Source organism: Heterodontus francisci, chromosome 26 (assembly GCF_036365525.1).
Source record: "Heterodontus francisci isolate sHetFra1 chromosome 26, sHetFra1.hap1, whole genome shotgun sequence".
Classification (NCBI taxonomy): Eukaryota; Metazoa; Chordata; class Chondrichthyes; order Heterodontiformes; family Heterodontidae; genus Heterodontus; species Heterodontus francisci.
The window spans coordinates 74418105-74445029 of record NC_090396.1 but is presented as its reverse complement, the minus strand read 5'-3'; the positions used below and the strand labels follow the sequence as shown (position 1 = coordinate 74445029).

Genomic DNA, 26925 nt, shown 5'->3' with positions numbered 1-26925 from the left:
AAAATAGAACAGAAGATATATGAAATAGTGAAAAGCTCTCAAGTGGAATGAATGGAAAGATGTTTTAGAGTTAAGATAAAGTCACGGGGTAGAAGAAAAAGACAGAAAAAATCAATATAAGAGACAACTGTAGCTAGTATCGAGTGCTGTGTCTGTGAATATGCAAATCATTCCAAACACATTTGGCTAGCTATCTATCTACAAGACAGAGCCTGCGTTTTCACAGCATTCAGAGGGAACTGTTCTTGGTTATAATGCAGTAGATGTAATTTATCTGGATTTTCAAAAGGCTCTTGATAAGCTGCCTCATAATAGACTAATGAATCAGGTCACAGAATGTGGAGTCAGGGAACAAGTGGCAGAATGGATTTCTAGTTGGCTTCAAGACAGAAAGCAGAGAGTGGGAGTAAAAGGTAGTTAGACAGAGAGGCAGAAGATGGGAAGTGGCGCTCCATGGGTATCAGTGCTGGGACCACTGCTGTTCACAATTTACTTTAACGATTCAGACTTTGGAATCAAAAACACAATTTCTAAATTTGCAGATGAAACCAAATAGTGGGGGGGGGTGGTCAATACTGAGGGGGACAATAACATAGGAACATAGAAGCAGGTCATTCAACCCATCGAGCCTGTCCCACCATTCAATATGATCATTCAATATTCAATGCTTTTTTCCCACACTACCCTCATATCTCTTTATGTCATTGGTATTTAGAAATCTGTCAATCTCTACTTTAAACATACTCAATGACTGAGCTTCCACAGTCCACTGGGGTACAGAATTCCAAAGATTCACAACCCTCTGAATGAAGAAATTTTTCCTCATCTCTGTCCTAAGTGGCTTCCCCCTTATTTTGAAATTGTGTCCCATGGTTCTAGACTCCCCAACCAGGGGAAACATATTAGTTGCATCTCCCCTGTCTATCCCTTTAAGTATTGTATAGGTTGAGATCAGCTCTCATTCTTCGAAACTCCAGAGAATACAGGCCCAGTTTCCCCAATCGCTCTTCACAGGACAGTCCTGTCATCCTCGGAACAAGTCCGGTGAACTTTCGTTGCACTCCCTCTATGGCAATAATATCCTCCCTAAAGTAAGGGGACCAAAACTGCAGATAGTACTCCAGATGCGGTCTAACCAAGGTTCTATACAATTGAAGCAAGACTTCACTACTCCTGTACTCAAATCCTCCTGCGATAAAGGCGAACATACCATTAGCCTTCTTAATTGCTTGCTGCACCTGCATGTTAGCTTTCAGTGAATGGACAAGGACACCCAGGTCCCTGTGCACATGTACATTTTCTAATCTCTCAGCGTTTAAGAAGTACTCTCCACATCTATTCCTCCTACCAAAGTGGATAACGTCACATTTTTCCAGAAAATATTCCATCTGCCATGTTCTTGCCCGCTCACTAAATCTGCCCAAATTCCCTTGAAGCCACTTTGCATCTTCCTCACAAAACACATTCCCATCATGGAATCAAAAACACAATTTCTAAATTTGCGGATGAAACCAAATTGTGTGGGGTGGAAGCCGGGTTGGGGGGGGGGGGTCAATAATGAACAGGACAATAACAAATTACGGGAGGGCATTAATAAACTTGCAGAATGGACAAATAATTGGCTAACAAAGTTAATCACAGATAAATGTGAGGTACCACATTTTGATAGGAAGGTGCAAGTCTAGGTAGAGTAGAGGAACAAAGGGATCTCGGAGTACAAACACACCAATCACTAAAAGTTGCGACACAGGTTAGCAAGGCCATTAAAAAAAAAAGCAAACTAAGCACTAGGCTTTATTTCCAGAGGGATAAAATTGACAAGTAGGGAAGTTATGCTGAATCTGTATTGAACCTTGGTTGCACCACACAGAACTGCATGCAGTTCTGGTCACCATATTATAAAAAGGATATAAAGGCACTGGAGAGGGTGCAGAGAAGATTTATAAGGATGATATCAGAAATGCGTGAGCATACACATCAGGAAAGGATTGACAGGCTGGGTGTCTTTTCTCTTGGAAAAAAGACTGAGAGGTGACCGAATAGATGTCTTCAAAATTATGAAAGGTTTTGAGAGAGTGGTTACAGAGTGAATGTTTCCACTTGTGGGCAAGAGCATAACTAGAGGCAAATATTAGAAAGATACAGCACTGAAACAGGCCTTTCGGCCCACTGACCAACAACCACCCATTTATACTAATCCCACATTAATCCCTACCACCTACCTACACTAGAGGAAATTTACAATGGCCAATTTACCTATCAACCTGCAAGTCTTTGGCTGTGGAAGGAAACTGGAGCACCCGGCGGAAACCCATGCAGTCACAGGGAGAACCTGCAAACTCCGCACAGGCAGTACCCAGAACCAAACCCGGGTCGCTAGAGCTGTCAGGCTGCGGTGCTAACCACTGCGCCGCCCCAAATATAAAATCATCACCAAGAAATCCAATAGGGAATTCAGAAGAAACCTCTTTACCCAGAGTGATGAGAATGTGGAAGTTGCTACCACAAGGAGTGGTTGAAGTGAATCATTCCAAATGTATTTACGGGGAGGCTAGCCAAGCATGAGGAAGAAAGGAATTGAGGGCTGATAGATTTAAATGAGGAAAGAAGGGTGGAGGCTCAAATGGAGCATAAACGCCAGCATGGACTAGTTAGGCCAAATGGTCTGTTTTTATGCTGTAAATCCTATGTAACCCGATGTAATCTGCACCCAGCTCTTACTGCTGGCTTCAAGCGCCACATCCCAGGAGTCCGTCTCAGCTGACAGGCGAAACATAGTGAGGGGAGAAATGATAAACATGACACCAACTGGGCAGATGTCTTTCTTGATCAAGGTAACGGCCAGGACGGAAGAATTCCAAATGGCTCAAGTGACCATCATGTTCTGAACCAAAGGCATGCCACATCATATTGCATGGACTACGGTTGTGGTATATCAACTCTGGATAAAATAGCAAGGGAAGGAGGGTCCCTTCAAGCCTTGTTCAGCAACCCACCTGGGAGAGGGAAACTGAATCCAAACCTACGGCTTGGAGACCTTGCTGCTGCCGTTCCAGTTCACTGGGCCACGACAGTTGAGCTCCAGGCTTAAAGGGTGGGGTCTGTCAGCGCGGACTGTAGCATCATGGAAAGTTTAAGGCACAGAACGAGGCCACTTGGCCCATCGTGTCTGTGCCGGCCGAGAAACGATTCACCTATTCGAATCCTACCTTCCAGCATTTGGTCCATAACCCTGCAGATTACAGCATTTGAGGTGCATATCCAGACTCCTTTTGAATGAGTTGAGGGTTTCTGCCTCAACTACCCTTTCAGGAAGTGAGTTCCAGACCCCCACTGTACTCCACCTTAAAGTACCAGTACGCAGGCAGGAAGGAAATCCATCCCAACAACAACTCAACAACTAAGTCCTGTACCAATGGAAAAGGGGCGAAAACGGCAGGTGCAAGATGGCATTGGCAGCTGCAGTTCCAATCCTGCATGCAGGCGGCTCAGGGTATTGTTCATTTTGATGATGACCAAGAGGCGACGTCATCAACCTGAGTGACCAAGCAGCCTTTTTGAAAGACAGCACTGCTTGTTCCTGAATTGGAGAGGGGCCTAGAAAAGGTGGCCAAAACAAATGCTCGTCACCCTACCACCCAGTTGGCTTGCCGCGGTTAATGGGCATCTCTTAATGCGGTCAAACTACGGCAGAGAAGGAAACGCGAACTCCTAACCTCGCTTCAAAACGTGGGAAAAGAAAAATTATTCTGAAACTTGCCTGCTGGAATGACAGAACAATGCTTAACTCTGGTGACAACAGCCACCCCCAACGACGCTCAGCCCTGGTGGCTCATGAGCTAGCCAGACTAGATGTTGATATAGCGGCCCTGAGTGAGGCCCGCTTCTCGGAGCAAGGCAGCCAGACAGAACAATGCTGGCTACACCCTCTATTGGTCAGGTAGACCCCAAGGTGAACACCACCTCTTCGGTGTCGGCTTCATGAAGACGACGACCATCGCTACTAAACTTTCAAGCCTGCCAATCAGCCATTCCGAACGCATCATGTCCCTGCACCTCCCCCTCCAAGACCAGCAGCATGCAACTCTCATCAACGTTTATACTCCAACCTGAAGGCTAACCCAGCTGACAAAGATAGGTTCTACACAGATCGCCGTGAACTCATCCAGAATGCCCGTCCCAAGGACAAAATTGTTGTCCTTGGCAATTTCAACGCCAGAGTGGGCCGTGACAGCCTGGCACAGAAGGGGATGCTCAGAAACTATGGAGTTGGAAACTGTAATGTAAACAGACGTTTACTCTTGGAACTCTGCACAGAAAGCAGTTGTCCATAACCAACACCTTCTTTCAACAAAAAGTTTGCTTCAAGACCACATGGATGCATCCCTGTTCTAAACACTAGCACCTGATAGATTACATCTTTGTGTGCCAGTGTGACCTACAGAACGTCCTGCATACTAGAATCATGCCCAGTGCTGACTGCCACATAGACCACCAGCTCTTTCGTTCAAAGCTGAACTTCCACTTCAAAACTAAGCCCAAGAACCAGTCTAGAGAAAACCCATCAAAGAAATTTTGAGTCAGCAACCTGCAAGCCTTAGCTTGCAGAGATAAATATCAAACCCCTTACAGACTAGACTGGAACATCCTGATCTCATTGCTGATTCCACTCCAGAAGAACTCTGGGAACACACATCAAAGCTGCAGTACTGGATACTTCCAACAAGGTCATTGGACCCAGCATCAAGAAGAATAGGGACTGGTTTGATGAAAATGACAAAGAAATTCAAGATCTGCTAAAAATAAAATGTCAGCTCATCAGGCTCACCTGGCCAGCCAAGAGAAAAAGACATAAAAACAAGAAATGCTGGAACCACTCAGCAGGTCTGGCAGCATCTGTGGAAAGAGAAGCAGAGTTAACGTTTCGGGTCAGTGACCCTTCTTCGGAAAAGAGAAAAGGACAGCCTGTCAAGCGTGCAGCACCCTTCAATGTAAACTGAGGAACATCCAAAACGACTGGTGGATCACACTTGTGGGAAAAAAAACTCAACTGTACGCTGATATTGGCGACATAAGAAGTTTCTATGAAGCACTAAAATTTGTCTATGGACCAGCACATCAAATCCAAAACCCCTTGAAGAGCACCGATGGTAAGACCCTCCACACCGATAAGGAGTCAGTCCTGGATTGCTGGTCGGAGCACTTTGAAACTCTCTACAGTGCCAAGTGCACAGTGCATGATACTGCTATCAATCGCATCCCACAACAGCCCGTCAAAGAACAACTGGATGAGAATCCAACTCTGGGGCGAAACTGCGACCGCCATCAACCAGATGAAGAACAACAAAGTCCCCGAAGTCGATGGAATTCCACGCGAAGCCTTGAAGCATGGTGGCCCTGCCCTACACACCAAGCTCCATGAGTTTTTCACAGCCTGCTGGGACCAGGACAGCATTCCACGGGATCTTTGTGATGCTGTTATCATCAGTTTGTACAAAAACAAAGGAGAAAAATCAGACTGCTCTAACTATCATGGGATCACCCTCCTTTCTATTGCTGGGAAGATCCTGGCTAGAATACTTCTGAACAGGCTTGTGCCTACCATTGCAGAAGAAAATCTCCCAGAGAGCCAGTGTGGTTTCAGAGCAAACAGAGACATCACAGGCATGGTATTTGCACTCAGGCAATTACAAGAAAAATGTTGTGAGCAAAACAAAGGCCTGTATGTCACTTCCTTAGATCTCACCAAGGCATTCGACACTGTGAGCAGAGATGGACTTTGGAAAATCCTTGAAAAACTTGGATGCCCACCCAGGTTCCTGGTGAAGCAGTTTCATGAAAATCAGTACAGACAAGTCAAACAAAACAGCGACCTCTCAAGTCCCTTCCGTATCTCCAATGGCGTGAAGCAGAGATGTGTGCTGGCCCCGACCTTATTCACCATCCCTTTCAGCATGATGCTGCAGCAGGCAACGTGAGACCTTAAGGAGGGAGTTTACGTATGCTTCCGCACTGAGGGAGGCCTTTTCAACCTCGGGCGTCTTCAGGTTCACACAAAGACACAAATAAAACTCATCTGTGAACTTCTTTTCGTTCTTTTCGCCGATGACTATGCTCTCCTGGCCCACAGTCAGTCAGATTTGCAACATATAATGACACATTTTTCCAAGGCAGCACAACTCTTCGGACTAAAAATCAGTTTAAATAAAACTGAAGTCCTGCATCAGGCTGCACCCCAAGAAGAATATAGGCCACCAAGCATTGGCAGCGAGGGAACCGAGCTGAATACTGCCAAGCAATTTACTTATTTGGGGGGCGTCATCTTATTTGATGCCACCATAGACAAGGAAATGGACAACGGGCTCTCGAAAGCAAACAGTACATTCGGCAGACTCCACAAACGAGTGTGGAGCAATCGCAGCCTCAGAACACAGACCAAACTCAAAATGTACAAAGCCATCGTCCTCACCACCCTTTTGTAAGGCACTGAACCATGGGTCCTATACAGCAGTCATGTACGCCTTCTACAGCGCTGCCTCCGCAGCATCAAGATCCGCAGAACCGCATCTCAAACATTGGAAACAGCCAACATCACCAGCATCGGGACCACCCTCCTGCAAAGCCAACTGCGTTGGGCAGGTCACATTGCCTGGATGGACGACAGTCACTTGCCCAAGGTCGTGTTGTATGGAGAGCTGACCACTGGTAAAAGGAAAAGAGGGGCCCCATGCAAACCTTTCAAGTACTCCCTGAAGACGTCTCTCTGTGTGCCACATCGACTATTGCCAGTGGGAAGCGCAAGCCATAGATCATGATGCCTGGAGATGCTACATCAGGCGGGCTACAGACATCTTTGAGACTGAGCAAAGAACCAGCATGAAAGAGAAAAGGAAGAGAAGGAAAGATCCAATTGCCCCCAGAAGTGACGACACCTTCACTTGTACCCTCTGTGGGAGAATCTGCCAGTCACAGATTGACCTGACTAGCCAAGCGGGCCTGCAACCAACCGTCTGCAAAGAAATGGCAAGAGAAGAGAGGTTAAAAGGAAAAGGATTTATACAGTTTGAACAGTGTGCTGATATCCTGTCAATAGCTTCGAGGTTTTAACGGAAGCAAGGAATGGCACCAACACAGCTCTTACATCCCATGTTCATTTACTCATGTTAACTCAGCTTCCTTATAAAATCAGTCAATACATTTTGCAACCAGCAAGTAGCCCCGTGACATCAGGATTCAACAATTAAGTAATGCTTTCACCACACACAATAGACTACTGATTCAAGTTAATAATTCTTAATAATTTTCTCTAAGTAGATCAGAATGACAAAACTCCCATTTCATTGAGAACACCAGAAAGCCAACTTCAGTACTAAAATCCTCACAGGTCAAATCTATTGCTAAAACACCTGCCTCTTCATTAAATATAGGACGGAAATCTTCACTGATAGGGCACTTCTGAACAGACAACTACTACAGAGCAGATGTGCTGGATGATGTCTCACAGCTCACTCAGTGCATCTGTTCCACAAAACCAGAAGCTGCCATCCTTCCTCCCCAATCCACAAAAGTCTATATCCAAAAATTAACTGATCAGCAGAAATTTGAAAAAACACAGTAGAGCTATGTCATCATCAGTCTCTGCAAAGCTAGTAAAGAGAATGACACATCACTGAAGAGAATATTTCTGGCTGACGTCACACCCTGAACCATTATATTTGTACTGACTGGTTGACTGACTGAAATTAATGTTCATTAAGAACAGAGGGTGTGACCTTCACTGATCCCCCACTATTTGGTAATCCTGGGGGAGGCAAAAGAGCAGTTTGCTGCTTTCCATTTTGTGACGGAAACCACACCTGCCAAACAGAAACATATTAATTTTGTCATATGGAATACTATTTGAACCTTTTACTGGACATTTAACATGACTTGTTTAAAAGGACCACAGAGCTGAACAACTAAAACATGGCTGCACATTTGCATTCCAAGAGACAAATGCATCGAGAGACAATGGGAGTGCTCTCTGATTCAATTAGCGAGATGGGTTTTGTCAAGAGTGATGATCAAAGCCATTGTCTGCTTAAGAGCCAGCACTCCAACCACCCACCACTGGAGAACTTTTGAATTCAATAATCCTCTCAGACAATACTGTTTCAAACTAAGAGCTGGTCACATAACTTACCTGCTGGCCAGACTGGGAATTCATTGAATTGTGGCTCACAGAAAGGTTTGGGGCATACTGCAAGTTGAATGCCAAAGAGAAGGAAAGTCCCTCTCACTCTCCCTGTCTCTCTCTCAAGCAACGTCCCAGGGACCCACTGAAGCAGCTTAAGCCTCATGACAAAGGACCTCGTCAGCCTTCTCGTACCAGCAAAACAAGTTTGAAAGTGTGCACTGGGCCCCAGCGAAAACTGCAAGACTTCAACGCCAATGACTTTACAGCAAAACTGAAGACAGTAATTGAATTCCATTTACTACTCCAAACCGCACCCTCCTTTATTCTTTCTCCTCCTCTGTATTGATTTGTCTGTGTGTTTATCTCATATGCATACTAGCGTGGTTGCGTTGCGTATTTTTAGTAATTTTAACTGGGTTAAGGCTAATAAACTTATATCTTTCTTGCTTAAACACAAGAAAGCCTGTCGGATTAGTTCATTTACAATTACAACTAGAAAGCAGTGAGCAACGACTCACTGAGGTGAAGCTAAAGACACTGTTTTAAAAGTTAAACCCTGTTACAGCCAAACCAGGAAAGGGGCAAGAGGGGAGCCTGAGACCCCTTCCTCACCCAGTCATAACAATCTCAAAAGGACACTTTTCTAACAAATGTCAATTGATAAGAAAACCAATACCAATTGGTTAAGAAAACTAATTATACCCAACAATTCCTGCCACAACATAATACTTGGATTTAAGGGTGAACTGTTAACAGCAAGTTGTGCTTTACACAATTTTTTTAATATAAAAATGTTCATTGATGGGAAAAGGGACTACAGCGCACGAAAATATGGATTTTCAAAAGGCATTCAATAACGTGCTTCACAGCAAGGTTGTTACAAAAATTCAAGCATCTGGTTCAACCCAAAATGTAGCAAATAGGTTCAGGGAGAGGAAACAATACATTTAGGGTTATTTCAATAAGGCTAGGAGTGGTATATCGTTTCTCAGTCAATAACAATTATTTGAACTTGGACAGAGGAAGTACGGCATCCAGGTTTGCTTGGCTAGCACTACTTTTGTGCTGTCAAACAGCTTAAGAGGACTATGAATTTAATGGGAGTGCGCAGAACTGGGGCCATAAATACAAGAAAGCCACTAAAAAATCTAATAGGGAATTCAGGAGAAGCTTCTTTATCCAGAGAATCTGGCACTCACGAGCACAAGTAGTTAAGATGAAGAGCACAGATTTAAAGGGGAGCTAGATAAGCACAAGATGGAAAAAGGAACAGAAAGATATGTCGATAGGGTGAAACGAAGAGGGTGGGAGGAGGCTTATGTACAACATAAACACAGGTATGCACCAGTTGGGTTGAATGGCCTGTTTCTGGACTGTATATTTTATGCAATGTAGAACTGAAAAAGCGTCAGACATTTTGGAAGGAAGAATAGGAATGGGAGTATACACGAAAATGAAAAGACACTGAAGGTATGGCTGAAAAGAATGACCAAGAGATTCAAATATATAATTTGAGAGTACATGAGCAGTTACGCAAAGGCATTAAAAAAAGTGCAGATTAAAAGAAGTTAGGGAAGACAGAGCAGAGACACCATCTTACATGCACATACACACACACTTTTTTAATATATTATATACACACATATATATAAATCAATTAGAAAAGGGAATTGACCAGAGGATTGGCAAACAGCTAACGCTGTATTTCCCTTTTTATATATCGAATCACAAGTCCAAAGAACTATAGATCAATTAGCTTAATGTCAGTGGTAGCATAGATAATGGGATCCTTACTCAAGGATGTAATAGAAAAACACAGAAACTGAAAATATAATAGAGTCGTCAGCAGAGTCCAAAAGGGAAGGTCAACCTTGACTGACCTTATTGAACTGTTTAAAGTCGTAACAGAAAACGTAGATAAAGGTAATGGAGTAGATGTAATTTATTTGAATTTTCAAAAATATAAAAAGGTACCACATAGTATACTCATATAAATGTCAGAACGTGTAGAGTCAGAGGACAAGTAGCAGAATGGACAGCAAGCTGGCTACAAAACTGAAAAGAGTGTGTAGGGGTGAAGGGAGTTACTCGCACTGGCATATGCTGGGAATTGTTGCACAAGGATTGGTGCTGGGACCACTGTTGGTCACCATTAACATCAACGATTTGAATTCAAGAATTGGAAGTACAAATTCAAAGTTTCAGACACCACTAAATTGGGGGATGTAGTTAATACGGAGGACTGTGACATAATACAAGACGACATTAATAAATATCCAGAATGGATATAACATTCAAGGCTATGGGCCAAGTGCTGGCAAATGGGATTAGGTAGACAGGTCAGGTGTCTTTAATGCATCGGTGCAGACTCGATGGGCCGAAGGGCCACTTCTGCACTGTATTATTCTGTGATTCTGGATGTGTAATTGGCAAATTGAGTTCAATACAGATCACCATGAGGTGGTACATTTTGGTAGGAAAAATAAGGCAGCCATATACTCCTCGAAAATAAGTGTATGGGGTAAAAGAACAGAGAGATCTGGGGATACAAGGCCATTAAAAAAGCAAACAGAGCTCTGGGGTTCATTTTTAGAGGGATAGAATTGAAAAGTAGACAAGTTATGTGAAACTTGTACAGAACCTTGATTGGACCACATTTGAAATTCTGTGAACAGTTCTGGTCTCCATATTGTAAAAAGGATACATATAGAGGGGGAGAAGGTACAAACAAGATTTACAAGAATTATACCAGAAATGAGACACTATATCTATTAGAAAAGGCTGAACATGCTGGGGGCTCTTTTCGCTGAAAGAGAAGACTGAGGACCTTGCAAGGGTACAAGGCCAGGCAGGGATACAGGACCAGCAGAATTAGTTTTGCACTGTGCCAAAGAACCAACACAGGCACAATTGTGCTGTAAACGTCTGCGGCAAATCTTGTCTTTACACAAAGCAAGATAAGCAAATCTCATCAAAACAGCTTCGCTCCCCCAGTAAAATCAATGCATCATATTGCATGCAATGAACTATGTAAATTAGTCAGATTCCAGAATTCTGCTGGTCTGCGCTGAGCAACTTAATGTTTTAAATTTGACCAGTGGTTGCCCTCAGTGCTCCTGGGTTCAGGAGGAAACAGAAAACTACAGTGCTCCAGGTCCAGATCACTATCTGGTGACCCCTGCTTGAAACTGCCAATGTACTGACATTGGTTGACAGAATCAGATTCAGCTGCGATGCTCCCACAGTCAAACAGCCTGACATTCAATTTCAAAGCCGACGTAGCAGAGGACAGCTGGCAATCACAGAACTATACCCCAGCAATAGTCACCATCTCCAGCAGAGGACATGGAAATGCATCAAATTTTAATTTAAAAGAACACATAATTTGATTGTGTTAAGAATGACAGAATTCTTGCTGTTTGTCTCTCTTTAAAACAGAGTTTCACAACCTCCAATCCAAGTTGCCTGGAGACAGTGCAGGTACATTAACTGATGTGGCAGGTGTTTGTGTGACTGACTGTAGAATGTCTTCAGGTTGTTTTTATTTTGGACTGAGTGATATCAGCTCCCATTCAGCTAGCAGCAACATTCTTTCTGCCTCTTTTAATCTCCCCTTTCCTATGAGTAGGTCACTCAGATGTGACCTGACACTCAATGATTCCATTTGCCTTTATATACTTTTATTCTTAAAAAAGGTGAGGGTGTATACTGAAAGATAAAAGCCATTGTGCACCAATTCAGGGCAGGATGCTTAGCTCGGTGTTTGTGGTGGATGGGGGCACCGGAGAGGCAAGCACAGGTTGTCAGAAACTGCTGCAAAAAGTACAGACGCATGAGGCTTGAGGCAGGAAAAAGCAACGGAAAAAAGAGCCAAAGAAATGCTAAAAGGAATGATTGGGGGAGGGGGCAATGAGAGAGAGGAAAAATAAAGAAAGCTTGTATGCCTGGGAAGGAGACAGAAATAGCATTGATTCTGCGTAAAAATAAAAAGATGAAACAATCTTTTTCAGTATGGCATTTAAAATAGATGTTTGCCACCCCCCAATCTAATTTAATTTTGGACAGCTGGATACAGGCCAACACAGACTCCCTATGCTCACAGCCCTACATACAGATACACACCATGACACTGTCCTTCTCTCACTGCTTGGCAAAAATAGGGGCTTTGAAGGCCAATAAAAAAAAACCTCTCTTGCTCTCTCACTACCCCCCATGCAACATTCATCACTACCTCCTACAATTTTTTTTCTCAAGTCCTTATACAGGCTGCCAACAGAAATTCCTTATAAAGGCTTCTTGTTCCCTTCCAATGTTTTGAGGGTGATGGTACCAAGAGGCCCGGAAACTGTGCAACCCCTGGTCCGCCTCTTCTTTCATTCACTTTCAAGATAAGGATTTTAAAGGAGGCAGTGCACTATTTAAATGCTCTGAAAAGCTGCAGTGTTTATAAAGTGTGTAGCAGGATTGTTCATTTCCCACAGCATTGTTTGCAGAGCTATGTGGTTATTTATTACTGAAAATTTAATGGGCCTCCACACTAATTGGTTAATCTGCCATGTTTCAGTCACATTACACTGTTCGATTACACTTATCTATAAGAACTAAAATCTTTGACGGAGTGACCAATAGATTTGGTCAATTCCACCCATTTCTTGAGCCACAGAGTTTTGCTGGAGTAGAGTTCCTGTCCAAGTGGCCACTCTATATTTGAACCACGACAGTGGATGCAAGCAAGTTATCCATCCTGGAACCTAATCCTGTTCTCACTTGACTGGGGTTATGGTATAACAATCAGGAACACCTGGCTCACTGACTTATTAGCCAAGCACAGAGGTCAATTTCAGATCCTTGCTAAAATCAGCTAACTTAACATGCATCTGAAATTGCACCCAACTGTTCTGTATGGCCGAGTCATACATTGGTTTAACCAAATGTGCCATCAGAGGAACTGGATAGACAATTAGTTTCCAAAAAAACAAATTCAAGAAATATTCACTGGCCGGGGTATGAAACAAGAACACGGAGAGCATATACACTGTTATGTCTTCTTCCTGTTTCTGGTTCCCAGATATTAGAAATAATCACACTTTAAACTTGGAAAGGTTGGAGTCTGTGTTTAATACAGCTCACTGTGCTGCGTGTAGAACTGGTCAAACTAGTTTTGTGTTACATAGAACATGACTCCCCAGTGCAGCCATGAATGTGGCCCCATTGGAACACTTACACATTACAACTAGTTCCTCGATAATTAGTTCCCAGCGCTTTACAGATAGTATAATATATAACGTCTCTCTTTCTTTAAAATATAATGCCCCTATGCCAATATAACTGTCAATATAACTAAAGAAGATCATCCGACTTTTGGAAATAATCTGAACCCCTTTTAGAGTCTTTTATAGCATGTATTCTCTTTCTAAAAAATATTATTCACGGTATCACTTGGATGGCAAGATGTTGTGCCTCCATCTTGCAGATTTGACATTTGTTGCTCTCAGTAGTGAGTTGGCAAGCTATACCGGCAATGTTGTGTCACTTGTTGGTGATGTTGTTAATGTTGTCTCGCTGAATAGTGATGTTTCCAGTGTTGTTGATGGTCTTTTCTGTGATTCCAGCTCAGGTGAAGGTCGACTATGGATTCTGTTCCTTCTCATTTGGTTACCAGTTTCAGTCTCGATGATATATGACCTTGGGGTCTCAGCTTCACCAACAACTTTTGCTGGGCTCCAGGTTTTCATGATTGGATCCTGTACATATACAGTTTGTCCTTTCAACAGCTCAGGTAGGGATTTAGCATACCTGAAGTGTAGATCTCCTCTTAACTGTGCTTCAGTGAGTTGTTGTCTCACTTCCTCCTGGTCACTTGAAGTATGTATTTTGCTTGGCAGAGTTGTCTTATATTTTATTCCATTTAACAGCTCTGCAGGTGATTTCATGTCAGCCTTGAGAGGTGTGGATCAGAGTGACAATAAAGTCAGGTTTGGGCCTTCCTTCGACACTTGGCATTTCACAAGTGTTGTTTGGACCATCTGACATGTCTTACTTTAAATCCGTGTCCCCGTGGGTAGGGTGATGAGGTGATGGTGTTGAACTCATACTGGTCACTGGATTCCTTAAATTCTCTGGATATAAATTGGGTGCCATTGTCACATATTAACCTTTCAGGAATCCTGGCTCTGTGACCAAAACTCGTACTGCTGAGTTTATTGTTGTGGCTCTCAAGTCTTTCACCTTCCGGATAAAAGGGAACTTTGAGTAATAGTCTGCAACTATGAGATACCATTCTTGATTATGTGTGAATAAATCGACTCCTACAGTTTTCCATGGTCTGGGTAGTACTTCAGTAGGTATCATCTCTTTTTGCTGTGTGGTTCTGTATTTCTGGCATACATTGCATGTAGACACCATATTTTCAATATCTTTGTATATGTCTATCGAGTACACAGCTGATTTGGCTCAGAGATTACACTTCTCCATTCCCATGTGGCCTTCATGTATCTTTTGGAGAACTTCTTCCTGCATTGTTTTGGGTATGATTATTCTGGATCCGGCCAACAGAACACCATCTTCTCGTGAGATATCATCTCTGATAGACCAGTACTGCCGTTTTGCTGGCTGTGCGTGATCAGGCCATTCCTGGATCGCTCGCTGAGATAGCATCTGGAACTCCTCATCTTTGCTGGTCTGATCTCTAACAACTAAGTTTCGGTGGTATTACATTCACTAGGTGATGAATCTTTATACCTAGATCTTGCATCTCATGTTTCTCCTGTGGTGACAACCAAGATAGGGTGTCTGCCAGCACCATTTTTCTTCCTGGCTTATATTTCAGAGTAAAATAGCAACTCTGAAGCCTCAAGAATAACCTCTACAGTCTTGCTGGTGCTTTACATAGATTTTTCTTGTAGATTTGCTCCAGAGGACGATGATCATTCTCCATTATGAACTTTCTCCCATAGAGATATGTGTGCAACTTCTCACATTCATACACGACTGCCAAAAGCTCTCTATGTTGGCATATCTTGTCTCAGCTGATGTTAAAGCTTTGTTTGCAAATGCTATTGGCTTTCCCTCTTGTACCAGGGCTGCTCCTAGTTCTTTTGTGGAAGCATCTACTTGCGGAGTGACAGGTTTCTTTCTGTCCAAGTATGACCGACTTGTCTCCTTGCATACAAACTGAGTTTGTTGAAACTCCTGTCATGTGACTCTGACCACTGGACCTCTACATCTTCTTCCATCAGCTCCTGCAGGTTTGCTGTCTGTTCCAACATGTGTGGAATAAAAGGAGCTCACGTATTGTATCAAACCAAGGAAACTTCTCAACTCTCTCGTATCGCCTGGGGCTTCCATCCCTAAGATGGCTGAGATTCTTTCAGAACTCGGCTTGACTCAGTTAGGTATGTACACCATTCCGAAGAACTGGCATTGTCACTTTCACAACTCATGTGTCTGCGTTTAGCTTAACCCAACTTGCCTGGTTCTCTCCATGGTTTCATGCAGATGTTTGTCACGATCTTTTCCATCAACACCATATATCTGGATATCATCTGCTATACCAACTGCTCCTTTGCATCCCCTATATGTCTCGTCTACTTTCTGTTGGAACACATCCTGGCTCACTTTGAGGCCAAAAGACAGACGCAGGAATTTGTATCATCCAAAAGGTGTGTTGAATCTGGTCAACAGTGAAGATTTTGCGTCTAGCTTCACATTCCAGTAGCCATTTCTGGCATCAAGCTTGCTGAAAACTTTTGCCCCTGCCAGTGCTGGTGTGATTTATTCCAGTGTTGGAATAGGGTACTGATTCCTCTTTATTGCTTAAGATCTTTGGGATCTAGGCAAATTCTTAGCTGTCCATTTGGCCTCTTTCTCACCACGATAGAATTTACCCAATCTGTAGGCTCAGTGACAATGGCAAACACCTTTTCTTCCATTTCTTGGAGCTCTCTTTCAAGCTTTCCTTTTAGTTCTACTGGTACTTTACGTGGGGGATGAATAACTGGTTTCATCGCTGGGTCAACAGTGACGTGATACCCAAAATCTTGAAAACATCCAATCGTCTGATTAAAACACTCTGGGTACATTTGTACCAGATCTTCTTCGCTTCTGATCGGAGGGCACTTTTTAAATGGGTGTACTGTCTTCAACCCTCAGTGTTGCCTCCTTCACCTCATGGTTTACTGAGATAATCTGCAGCTCTTCGTAACTGCTCAACCCTGGATAGCAGGGCCATCTGTTTCAGTGACGTAGAACATACAGTTAACATCTTTCCCTTTGTGTCCCCCTCTAATTTGGGTTGTTCCTCGCTGTCGAATCTCAGTTCCCCCGTATGCTGTTAGCATGAAATAAAAACAAGAAATGCTGGAAATACTCAGCAGGACTGGCAGCATCTGTGGAGAGAGAAGCAGAGTTAATGTTTCAGGTCAGTGACCCTTCTTCAGAAGTTCCAGCTGAGTATTTCCAGCATCCGCAGTATTTTGCTTTTATTATGCTGTTAGCATGACATTGTTTGGTTTCAAAGCACCTTTCCTTGGATAACCATTTTCCTCCAAATTTTCAGGATGGTTCTTCTGGTTATAGTGTGAGTGGGATGATGTTACTCTGTGCTCCAGTATCAATCTTCACCTTCAGATTTATCGTTGTGGGCTTGTTTCTCACCCTCTTCCTGATCTGAATGGTTGTGTGAATTTATTCTCTCAGAAATGTCATATGCAGACATTTCATGAAATTGTATGGTTCCTCGGTCCATCATGTTTTCCAACCCACTGCCATCTTCCAGAGTATGGATGTTTTGGTTTCTTTCACGACTCAGTTGCCCTGTTACTCTGGCTCTGGTAACTCGTCTACCACCTTCTTGCCTTGTGCTGCACATCTTTTCCGAATGACTGGTTTTTCCACAAGCTCTGCAGACCCATCCATTTGCGGAACATTTCCTTCTGTCAATTCATGTGGTCGTCCATAGCTCTTGCATGTCTTTCTCCTTGTCTGGTGTACATTCTTTTGTTGCTGTTTCATTGCATCAACCCTGCTGCCTGCCTCTTGGCTTAACTGAAGGCTAGCCATTTGGGTAGCCAGAGTCTTCATCTGTCTGTTTGTGGCTTCATGTGCTCTGGCATTGTCTACAGCCTGCGATATTGTGAGCTTGCCCTTTCCAATTAGAGCTTTCTGTATTTAAGGATGTGCAGAACCCCAGCCTTTCATTTGTGTCCTTAAATTTACATTTTCTGGCTGCATTTTTCAACCTTGCTGCAAAATTGTCAATAGGCTCACCAAGTTCCTGTCTGAGGCCTTGAAATTCATATCGGTATATCCGATGATTTGATTTTGGCTGGAGATGGGTGCTGAGTCTTTCAAAAATTTTGTCTGGGTTTCTGCTGTCCTCTTGACTTTGGTCTCAGCTGTTAAATAAATGTAATCCTTTCTCTCTAACCCAGAGAAGGGTATAATTGACCCTCTCCTCTTCACTAGTGCCTTTTAAGAAACTACTGAATGTCAATTTGCATTTTTGTTTAAACTTCTCAAATGCCTCTACGACGTCATCAGCTTCCTAATTCATTACGGGCTGTAGCTGTCCCGGCTGACATTTCGTTTGTCGTTTTCACACAAGTCACTCAGTTTTTCTTTCTCTCTATCTCTGGCACTAATTTTACCACTCTGATTCTTTTAAAATGTTCTAGGTTTACTCACAAACACTCGCTGCCACCATGTTAGGTCTTGTTGTTTCTGGTACTCAGATATTGGAAATAATCACACTTCAAACTTGGAAAGGCTGAAGCCTGTGTTTAATACAGCTCACTGTGCTGCCTACTGTAGAACTGGTCAAACTGGTTTGGTGTTACATATAGCATGGATCCCCACTGGAAGTTGAGGCCGGCTCAGTAGAGGTGTGCAAAGGAAACCCGACCCAACTCCGAATGCTGGACCCCGAAGCCCGACCTGACCCAAACCCGACACATGCCGTCAGACCCCGTCAGGGTCAGGTCGGGTAGCAGGCCTTTACCCATGTACTGATGTAAAGGCCTGCCACCCAACCCAACCCCAACGGGTCCCGACATGTGTCATGTTCGGGTCGGGTCAGACTTCCGCGTCCAGAATTCGGGCTCGCGTCAAGTTTCCTTTACATACTTCTACGGCTTGGGTCTGCAAATGAAACATGACCCGAGCCCAAGAGAATCACATCCGACCCAAGCCCGATCCAGCTAAAGTCCTTTCAACTTTTCCAGCGCCGGACCCGACCCCCGGAATAAAGTTGGTTATATTAAAGAGGTTGTGCCCTACCTTCGATGGAATTGCTCACTGCAGCCTAGTGCAGAGTGTTTCCCCATTGACGGCCTAGCTGTCACTGTGTCCGACCCAGCCGTCCTGACCCGAGCACAAATATCGGACCCAGAAGAGCGACCCAACCCAACCATATGCCATCGGATCCTGTCGGGTGCAGGTTCGGTAGCCAGGCTCTAACTGGAACACTTGCACATTACAATCAGTTCCTAGCTAATTCTCTCCTAGCACTTTACAGATAATATAATATATGACATACATCTTACATACAAAACCTGAGCATAAGTCACCTTGGCCTAACTTGGCCACGTTTATTTGTGCTATAAATACTCGATCAAATTGTCCTTCTCAGCTAACATTGGACCACGCATTACAAATCAGGTTAGAAATTATCTTGCTCATTCAGGCAAGAACAAGGCAGACACAACTATAACTCTCCTAATGATGGACATTAAGTGAACTATATGTTCAGTGCAATTTTAGTGTATGACTCGAACAAGCAACACCAGATTGAGAAAGTTCTGGCATTACTCAGTGATATGAAGCAGATTCAAATCTACAATGCAAAGATCTTGTCACTACAGCAGACTTGTAATCTGATCATTTCTTGCAAATTAATTTCAGGATTTACTTGAAATTAGCTCGACAGCCTGAGAAGTAGTCATCCACTGTCCCTGCTATGGATAGCAGGTGACCTGGGATAGGTTGGATAAAGCAATGTGTATACAAACACACACACACTAAGTAATAATCTACCCTTTAGTTAACAATTGTGATTGGGCACCAGTGAAAAAGCATTACAGTATGCACAGGGCTCCTTAAGAAGGGGAGGAGATCACACATGGAAAAGAAGAATCGTTTTAGTTTCGTGATACAGCACTGAAACAGGCCCTTCGGCCAGAGTCTGTGCCGACCATCAACCACCCATTTATACTAATCCTACACTAATCCCATATTCTTACCACATCCCCACCTGTCCCTATATTTCCCTACCACCTACCGATACTCGGGGCAATTTATAATGGCCAATTTACCTACCAACCTGCAAGTCTTTTGGCTGTGGGAGGAAACCGGAGCACCCAGAGAAAACCCACGCAGACACAGGGAGAACTTGCAAACTCCACACAGGCAGTACCCAGAATTGAACCCGGGTCGCTGGAGCTGTGAGGCTGCGGTGCTAACCACTGCGCCACCATGACCTTTTACATCAATTCCTATCAGTATTCACAACAGACAATTATCAAAGTATTCTTGAGCCTGTGACCATGTCATCAGGGATACTTCACAGAATTTGAGAGATTAGCATATCAATTTTGATAAAGGAACTATAACAACCAAAACCTCCAATGCCCTGAAGTTATTATACACTAGAGAAAACAGCATTTAAAAAAAGGGAATGCTTAAAGTGAAGAATTCGGCAATTGCTAGGGAAATTCCAACAGATTAAAAAGCTTTTCCCTGAATTGTTTCAGGAAGTTTCCCAGAAAGGTGGCTGGAGGTGGGGAGGGAGGGTGGACTAGGGGTATCATGGGGGAACCACTGCAGAATATGTGTAAGCAACACCACAGCCAAATACCTCCAAAATCTCAATCCACAACATTCTACCTTCAATCAAAAGCTGCACATCATGCCTTGACCTCCTCCTGAAGTCCCCAGCATCACAGATGCCAGCCAATCCAATTCACTCTGCATGGTATCAAAAAATGACAGAAGGCACTGACCAGAAACGGAAATGCACCAGCGATATAAATACTGTGGCTATGAGAGCAAGTAACTCACCTCCTATCTTCACAATGACTGTCCACCATCTACAAGGCACAAGTCAGGAGTGTGATGGAATATTGTCCACTTGCCTGGTTGAGTGCAGCTCCACCAACACTCAAGGAGCTAGACACCATCCAAGACAAAGCAGCCCGCTTGATTGGCACCCAATCTACCACCTTCAGTGTTCACTCCCTCCACCACCGATGCATAGTGGCAGCAATGTGTACTATATACAAGACGCACTGCAGCGACTCACCAAAGCTCCTTCGATAGCAACTTCCAAATCCGCGGCCTCTACCACCGAAAAGGACAAGGGCAGCAGACTCATGGGAACACCATCACCTTCAAGTTCCCCTCCAAGCCACACACCAACCTGACGCGGAAAGACATCACTGTTCCTTCACTGTCACTGCGTCAAAATCCTGGAACTCCCTTCCTAACAGCACTATGGGTGTACCGACGCCACATGGACTGCAGTGCTTCAAGAAGGCCACCACCTTCTCAAGGGCAATTCGGGATGGACAATAAATGCTGGCATAGACAGCAATGCCCACATCCCCCGAACAAATAAATAAAAAAATCCAGGACAAAATTAATAGTCACTTGGACAAATATGGATTAATTAAGGAAAGCCAGCAGGGATTTGTTAAAAAATCTTTAAGTAATTTGACTGAGTTTTCCGATGATCTAACAGAGGGTTGATGAGGGTACTGCGGTTGATATGGTGTACATGGACTTCCTAAAGGTATTTAACAAAGTGCTGCATAACAGGAATAAAAACAAGAAATGCTGGAACCACTCAGCAGGTCTGGCAGCATCTGTAGAAAGAGAAGTAGAGTTAACGTTTCGGGTCAGTGACCCTTCTTCGGAACATAACATGCCTTATCAGCAAAGTTAAAGCCCGTGGAATAAAAGGGACAGGAGTAGCACAGCTACGAAGATGGCGGAGTGACAGGAAACAAACAATAGTGATAAATTGGTGTTTTTTTCGACTGCAGGTGTATAGTGGGGTTCCCCAAGGATCGATACTGGGACCACTGCTTTTCTTGATATATACGAATGATCTAGACTTAGGTGTGCAGGGCACAATTTCAAAATTTGCAGATGACACAAAACTTGCAAGTATTGTGAACAGTGATAGATTTCAAAAGGACATGGGTTGGAGGAATGGGCAGACATGCGGCAGTTGAAATTTAATGCAGAGAAGTAGGAAGTGATACATTTTGGTGGGAAGAACAAGGAGAGGCAATATAAAATAAAGAATACATATCAAAAAGGGGTGCAGGAGCAGAGGGACCTGGGGGTGTATGTGCACAATTGTTGAAGCTGGCAGGGCATGTTGAGAAAGTTGTTCATGAGATATATGGGATCCTGGGCTTTATAAACAGAGGCATACATGACAAAAGCAAGGAGGTTATGATGCACCTTTATCAAACACTGGTTTGGCCTGAACTAGAGTACTGTGTCCAATTCTGGGCACCAAACTTCAGGAAGGATGTGAAGCCAGTAGAAAGGGTGCAGAAAAGATTAACAAGAATGGTTCCAGAAATGAGGGACTTGAACTATGAGGATAGATTAGAGAAGCTGGGGCTGTTCTCCTAGAGCAGAGAAGGTTGAGGGGTGATTTGATAAAGGTGTTCGAAACCATGAGGGGTCTGGACAGGGTAGACAGGGAGAAACTGTTGCCAATGACAGAAGGGTCAAGAACCAGAGGACACCAATTTAAGGTGAATGACTAGAAGAAACAATGGCAACATGAGGAAATACTTTTTTTTTATTACACAGCAAGTGCTTAGGATCTGGGATGCACTGCCTGAGAGTAGAGTGGAGGCAGATTCAATCATGGCTTTCTTAAGGGAAATGAACAATTACCTGAAGAGAAAAAATTTTCAGGGCTACTGGGAAAAGGCTAGATGAGCTGCTCTTGCAGAGAGCCAGCACATACACTCGGGCCAAATGGCACCTTCTGTGCTGTAACCATTCTAAGATTCTGGATGATGCAAGCACCTCTTCTGCAGCAATTGCTTCAAAGCCCCAAATTGAAAAGAGTGTGAATTGATCGGCACATAGACCTGGGGGATTGTAAAGCAAATCAGGAAAGAACAACTTCCAGCACCATTCAGGATGCTTCCAGTCAACAAAACAAGCAGGTGCAAGGCAGAACATGACAACCCTAACTAAAGGCACCTAGAGACCTTGGTTTCAGTGTGTTCAGCTGAGCGAATAAGGACGCCAGGGAAGGAGAGGTGCTTTCCCCCATTCCCGCACACCAACACCCACCCATCCATCCAACCACGCACCCCCCCCCATTAACCCCCCAGAATACTTTATTAGTGTATTAAAAAAACTAATATAAATAGCTATAGTTACTAGTTTCCACTTTAATACCCGAAGGTAATTCAACAGCCTGATTCATTTTAATTTTGCATACCCATAGTCTTCATAATCGAGATAACTGTAGCGAGAGAATCTTCCACCAACATTGTATATTTCCAATTCAGTTGCTCTGCCACATGTAATCAATTTAAAACGGGATGACCCAATTCTCCTTCCTACTGTTGTGATGGAATTTAATGGTGGTATGATGCTTAACCTCTTAGTTGCCTCCAGGGATGGACGCGTGGTTCATCATCTGCTTGTGAACCGAGGAGCAGATCATAACTGAAGTATGCACAATTAAAATGCAGATGGCTCTATACAACAGGTTATGCTGCTTAACCTCTCAATCCCCAAGCCCCACAAATGAAGTTTTAAATGTAATTTCTCTTCGGTTTATGAGCCATTCTCGGCTGCATAGTGGGTATACAAATTATTCCAGAGCCTCTCCCAGTGAATGCACACATGTGTGTGCATGTAAAATCGTGAGGGAACCATTTCATTAAGACACAGAAAAGGCTCTGGCTAACAACTGAGCAATGAAGATGAAAAGAAATGGAATGAGGCTCCATGAAGTTACAGCAAAGAGGAGGGTAAAAGGCAGTTCCTGCTAACCATAGATTCAACTGAAGTTCAGTTGATATTCATGCATGGGGAAAACCAGTGACCCTGGGGAACAGGGTGCTTTAATACAGAATTATATCAACTTGCTTCTGACATTCATCTGCCAGCATTTTGCACAAACTCCTCTCCCACAATCTGAGCAACCCTATCACAGCGTTTAAGGAGTAAAATTCTTTGGTCAAGTTCATGCACTTCCCTTGCACCATTACTGAATTTTTGCCATTCCTGTAAACTGCACTCTACAGTTCAACAAATGCGTTTGAATCACCAACAAGGACATGCAAATTGGTAATATCAGTAGAACTATTTGACGATTGTACCAGAAAATAATCTCTGGATATAATTTGTTTTTGCGAATGGAAGCCTGTGACCAGTGGTGTACCGCAGGGATCAGTGCTAGGACCCTTGCTGTTTGTAGTGTATATTAATGATTTAGACGTGAATATAGGAAGCATGATCAGTAAGTTCGCAGATGACACGAAAATTGGTGGTGTCGCAAATTGTGAGAAGGAAAGCCTTAGATTACAGGACGATATAGATTGGCTGGTAAGATGGGCGGAGCAGTGGCAAATGGAATTTAATCCTGAGAAGTGTGAGGTAATGCATTTTGGGAGGACTAACAAGGCAAGGGAATATACAATGGATGGTAGGACCCCAGGAAGTACAGAGAGTCAGAGGGACCTTGGTGTACTTGTCCATAGATCACTGAAGGCAGCAGCTCAGGTAGATAAGGTGGTTAGGAAGGCATATGGGATACTTGCCTTTATTAGCCTAGGCATAGAATATAAGAACAGGGAGGTTATGATGGAGCTGTATAAAATGCTAGTTAGGCCACAGCTGGAGTACTCTGTACAGTTCTGGTCGCCATACTATAGGAAGGATGTGATTGCACTGGAGAGGGTGCAAAGGAGATTCACTCGGATGTTGTCTGGGCTGGAGCATTTCAGTTATGAAGAGAGACTGGATAGGCTAGGGTTGGTTTCCTTAGGGCAGAGAAGGCTGAGGGGGGACCTGATTGAGGTATACAAAATTATGAGGGCACTGATAGGATAGATAGGAAGAAACTTTTTCCCTTAGCAGAGGGGTCAATAACCAGGGGGCACAGATTTAAGGTAAGGGGCAGGAGGTTGAGGGAGGATTTGAGGAAATCTTTTTCACCCAGAGGGTGGTTGGAATCTGAAGCATACTGCCTGAAGAGATGGTAGAGACAATAACCCTCAACATCTAAGTAGTAGTTAGGTGAGCATTTGAAACGCCATAGCATACAAGGCTATGTGCCAAGTGCTGGAAAATGGGATTAGAATAGATAGGTGCATCATGGCCAGCACAGACACGATGGGCCAAAGGGCCTGTTTCTGTGCTGTATAACTCTATGACTCTATGATAAAAGCAAAATACTGCAGATGCTGGAAATCTGAAATAAAAACAAGAAATGCTGGAAATACTCAGCAGGTATGGCAGCATCTGTGGAGAGAGAAACAGAGTTAACGTTTCAGGTCAGTGAGACCTGACTATTACGTTCTACCTAAATCAAGACAGATCCAATCTGCTGCTTCTGAAAAACGTATGGCATTTCTTTTTGTATGAGCAATTAGAATTTGTACTTGAGCAACTTACAGAACTCATTTCTGTGAGAAGAACTCGGTGCAATAAAACAAGATATAAATGCCATTAATACAGCAACCCTTTCCAAAATTCCGATCATAGACAAAAGGAACTGAGGGCAAGACTTTCAAATTTGGCAGGGGCATCAAACAAGGCGGTAGGGCATCTGCCGTCAGTTACACAACATAAGATGATTTTCCTTTCCAGTCCCTTTAACAAAGGAGAAAATGGGGTAGGTGTATAACAGGGGACAGACCCAGCTCCACCCAATTCACAATGCTGCTTAAGTTGAAAATTCCGTCACTAATTTCAGCTGCAATAATGAACTGGTCTGCACCTTCGTTAGATTTTTTTGATCTTTAATAGGTGAGCAGCAGGGAATGTTTAACGCTCAGGTAATTGAAGACATTTAGTTATTTAAAAAGTTGGTTGGAAGTTCCAGAGGCTGGAAAGGCTACAGGGCAGACTTATTATTCTTTCCAAATGGTGCAAAATGGTTTGGAAAGAGGTACCCCGGATGAACAGAAAATTGTACGCCCAATTGGTTATCAACATAATTTTTTCACTCTTGCTCTGATCCCACCCCCACTGCCACCTTCACGTTTCTCTTGAAGGCAGGGATTTATGTTGAGGTACCTCTGTAGTCTTAGCATCTAGTCAATACCCTGCTGAATTGCCAATTTTGTACACAGCCCTCAGTGTTGAGAAATGAGGAGAAATTACTTCACTTAAAGGGTTGTTAATTTTTGGAATTCTCTACCCCAGAAGGTTGTGGATGTTTCATTGTTGAGTACATTTAAGGCTGAGACAGACCGATTTTTGGTCTCTCAGGGAATCAAGTAATATGGCAAGTGGGCAGGAAAGTGGAGTCGAATCCTAAGATGACCATTTTGAATGGCGGAGCAGGCTCCTGCTCCTATTACTTATGTTGCAATGTAATTTGGACAAATGTGGTCCTCTGCAGCTGAGCCTAATGCTGCACAATGCCAGCAGAGGAATATTTCCAACCAGAGTCACCAGATAACAACCAGTTATAGGAAATAAAGAGAGAACGTACTGGAAATACTCCGCAGCATCTGTGGAGAGAGAAGCAAAATTAACATTTCAGGTCTGCGGCCTTTCATCAGAAATGGCAAGGGTTAGAAATGTAATAGGTTTGAAACAAGTGGGGGGGGGGGGGGGCGAAGAGAACTCAAGTGAAGGTCTGTGACAGGGCAGAGGGCAGGAGAGATTAAATGACAAAGATACCATGGGACAAATGCAAAGGGAGTGTGCTGATGGTTGTGGTGAAAGACAAAGCATTAGTTTAGAGAAAGTGTTAATGGCAGAATAATGAACAGCTTTGTCCAAAAGGCCAAACATGAAAAACCAAGATAAGGCAGGCACTTGGTTAACAAATAAAATTTTAAAAAGGCCAGTCATGTTCTGAAATTGTTGAACTCAATATCGAGTCCAGAAGTCTGTAGAGTGCCAAATCAGAAGAGAAGGTGCTATTCCTTGAGCTTGCGTTAATGTTCACTGGAACACTGCAGTATGCATGAGAGCAGGGTGGTCTCCATCTGTGGGATAGGCTGTCCACTAATAGTCATTATAAGCCCACTGATTCCCATGGCTACCTTGACTACATTTCCTCACACCCTGCTTCCTGTAAGGACTACATTCCATTCTCCCAGTTTCTCCATCTCCGACGCATCTGTTCTGATGATGCAACCTTCCACAACAGCACTTCTGACATGTCTTCCTTTTTCCTCAACCGAGTTACCGCCCCCCCATTGTGATTGACAGGGCCCTCAACCATGTCTGTCCCATTTCCCACACGTCTGCCATCACCCCTTCCCCTCCCTCCCAGCTCCCCTTGTCCTCACTTTCCACCCCACCAGGCTCCACAACCAAAGGATCATCCTCCACCATTTCTGCCCCCTCCAGCGTGGTGCCACCACCAAACACATCTTCCCTCCCATCAGCATTCCAAAGGGATCGTTCCCTCCGCGACACCCTGGTCCACTCCTCCATAACCCCCAACATCGCAGGTGGTGTAATACCTGCCCTTTCACATCCTCGCTCCTCACCATTTAACACTCCTTCCAGGTGAAGCAGTGATTTAC

General features: G+C 43.7%; 1 protein-coding gene across 5 annotated transcripts in view; it reads right to left on the bottom strand.

The window, feature by feature from the left end:
- Positions 1-26925, bottom strand: part of LOC137384473 (C-Jun-amino-terminal kinase-interacting protein 4-like) — a 321098-nt gene that overhangs the window by 196719 nt on the left and 97454 nt on the right. The gene's annotated exons all lie outside the window — the stretch shown is intronic.